Raw genomic sequence first — 3,267 nt, 5'->3', positions numbered from 1 at the left:
CTTGTCCCCTGCTCTCTAAACTACCTTAAACTCTAAACCTCAACCCATTCACCCAGTGATTCAAGAAACTTTCTAATCTACGCATTTACACTTTTCTTATTTAACTTTAGCATTTGTTCTCATGTATCACCATGAAAACATGCCCATGAATTTCATATTGTATGAAATTCAGTGTTTCTTTGAATTCTAAAACTAAGTATTAAAAACAAGGGCACACACACTGTATCTCAGACTCCAACATGTGACATCCTCTCACTTACCCAAAACCTCTGCCTCAGTGTCCTAAAGTGCTGCAGCTGGTCCAGGAGTGCCCTTTGGACACTTGCCAGCCTGGCTGCATCTGCTGCATCACCACAGAGCTGTGGCAGCTTTGTGATTTGCTTGGTGCCCACCTGGCTGCTCTCTGGTAAGCTGCAATCACTTCAGCAACTGAAATATCTTACAGCCATTCTTGAGATATGCAGCAGTCCAGCAGCAAGTGCTTCTTCCAGTAAATGAGCAAATGTCCCAGCCTGGTCTGGGAGCTGGGGGTATTCAGGAAGTCCAGATCAAACATTTTATGCTTTAAAATTGGAGGGACAAGCTTCCTTACAATTTCTTAATTTGATGCATGGACCTGAATTTTACCTCTTCCTCTCCAATTCTGATCCAGGGATAATGTGGGGATGGAATTTCTCCCTATGCCTTTCTTGCACACAGGCACTGTACCCTCACTGGAGCAGTGAGGCCAATCCCAGCACTCCCACATGCAGTTAAACAAACCTAAGGACTCTCATCTCAGGGCACAGCCAGGATTGTTTCTGCCTCTTGACATTCCCCAGGGCTGCCCCTTGCATTTCTCAGTGATGCCTTGTCCATACTGTGCCTTTACTCTCCCTCAGCACAAACCCAAGCCAAAATTTCTGCTTTACTCCAGATACATTCCTCATCAATTGCTTTATTAATCCAGAGAAATGGCAGGAATTAGAAGTAGCAGGTGAATGCTTGCCTCTGAAAACGTGGTTTACAGCTCATCAAGGGGCTGGCGCATAAAATCATCATTATATGTGCAGAGCAGATCCAGATGTGCTGAAGGGCCATCCTCAGGCCATCACTGCCACAGTTAATGTGCACTAATCAGGGATCCTGGCCTTCTTGATGTACACTATCAGTGTATAGTTAGTTACCTTTTATTGCAATATTATACTTAAAAGTTACTAAACCTTATTAATAACTAGATGTTAAACTTGTGTGTAATAGACCAGAGAACCACAAAGGCTGCAGAGCTGAGAATTAAACCACCATTGATATTCTTTTCCTTCAATTTAGAAAGCAGCAGAAGCCTAAGAGAAATTTGTCTTGCAGCAGAGCCCACATCTAAGGAAATTCCACGTATGGTCAAATGTCAAGTTGTTTCTCTTGCAAAGGGCAATGTGGCAATTGTATTTCCATTTGCAGAGAAGTTTTTTCCTTTGAGCTGAGTTTTTCAGTGGGGGAAGGGAAGGGAGAGAAAGCAAAATGAGCTTTTCCTTTCAGCACACATGCATTCAAAAATCTGGCTGCTCATCTTGAAAGGTCATGGCTCTCTTCGCTGCTCCTCCCTGTGGCACACCAGGCCAGCCACACCTTTGCCAGATAAAAAGTTAAGCCCTTGGAAAGGCACGTGGTGCTTGGTACTGAAATAACCAAGACTCCCACCCACCTATTTAGAGGCAGAGTTTGTCCCAGTGCTGTCTTGCCATTTAAATATTCTTTTTCATTGCTGTTTCCTCAAGAAACAAGATTTGCACAGTGCCTTTGGTAATAAATCCTCACCCCAGGATTCCTCCTAGTTCCAAGTAAAAATGAGGTTCACAGTGCATTAAAGCTCCTACAGCTTCCAGAAAGCATCTGTGACTCTTTAAGAGGAGAAATTGTAGTAGTTAAGGACCACACTTGTCCATACTGTGAAGAGGCAGGTGGCAGTGTGACCCACAGTCACTGTGTGTGGCCAGGGTGGCCGTGCAACACACACAGAGCCCCAGAGCTGCCCTGCATGTGCCACCTCCATCCCTGCCAGCAGCACAGACAGGGTTACACGGACACAAGAGGAAAGTGGGGATCCAAAATGGGAGGTTGGAGTGTCAGTCAGTACTGCAGTGGGGTGCTAGAGAGCCTGGGGTATGAAAAAAGAGTCATTGCAGCTGAAAAAACCAGGGAGAAGCAAGCCAGCGCTCACTAGCACTGCAGGGGTTTGGGGTGTGTTCCTAGCAGCCAGCCTGCCCAGGGCCCGCTGCCCACAGATGCCCTGACCCACGGGGCAGTGCTTCACCTCACGCTCTGAAGGGCTCAGCCCTTTCAGGAGAAAGCTGAAAACACATCCCTTTGTTTCTCAAATCCACCTTTATCATCTTCAGCTTCCTCCCTGACCTTCCTGCCTCCACTGTCCCCCTCCTGCACTGCTCAGAGGAGGGAGGCATAGCTTCCCCAGCTGTGAATCCTCCTCCCTGGCCATTTCACTGCTCTGCCAGGTCATCACCAATCTCAGAGGAGAGCCCCGAGCTCTCCCTGCTCTCCTTTCCATTTTCCCTGCTGGCTGCTATTTATTGCTCTGCAGTATTCAGGGGAGGAATGCAGCCTGTCCCAGGGAAAGGGCTGCTGCTGCCAGGACTCAGCAGGCTAAGTTTAGTTCCTGGCTCTGCCATGGATCGCCTCTCTAACACTAATCAAAGATTAGAGTTCTCTCTGCCTCAGTTTCCCTCTGTAGACAGCAAAGTTCCCTCTTGTCCGTGCCTGAGGTGTGAGTTTCTACAATTATACAGCTTGTTCACACTGCTCCTGTGGAGTTCCTGCCCTGGCTGAGATCTCGGGGTACTTCTATAGTCAGTACAGTCATGGAATGTTTCCATCAAAGGTCTTTTTACACTTGTGATATGAAACACAAAAATACTAACTAGAGCCTAATTATAGTTCTTCACAATATGTTGTTTTTTTTTATTTTGTACGCAGTTCCATCTAATTAGGTGTAATTCTCTAACAAATAAAATTACTTTGGGACTACTTTCACAATTCTGAATATTGATGTGAGAGCTGATGTGGCCACAAACAGTGTCAGTGTTAGAGCAATTCCTGTAGGTTTCCCAGGAAGAAGTCAGTCTTTGGAGGTGTCACCAGAACTACTCTTTCACTGTAGGAATGAAATTACAAGAGTCTATGAGCAACAAGAAAAGAAAACCCTCTGTGTATGAGCTGAAGGCTCGGCTTGATGCCGCCTCTTTAAAAAATTGCTCAAATAATACATTAAAAGGC

The sequence above is a fragment of the Parus major genome, chromosome 5, assembly GCF_001522545.3.
Source record: "Parus major isolate Abel chromosome 5, Parus_major1.1, whole genome shotgun sequence".
NCBI lineage: Eukaryota > Metazoa > Chordata > Aves > Passeriformes > Paridae > Parus > Parus major.
This window is presented reverse-complemented; position numbering follows the sequence as displayed.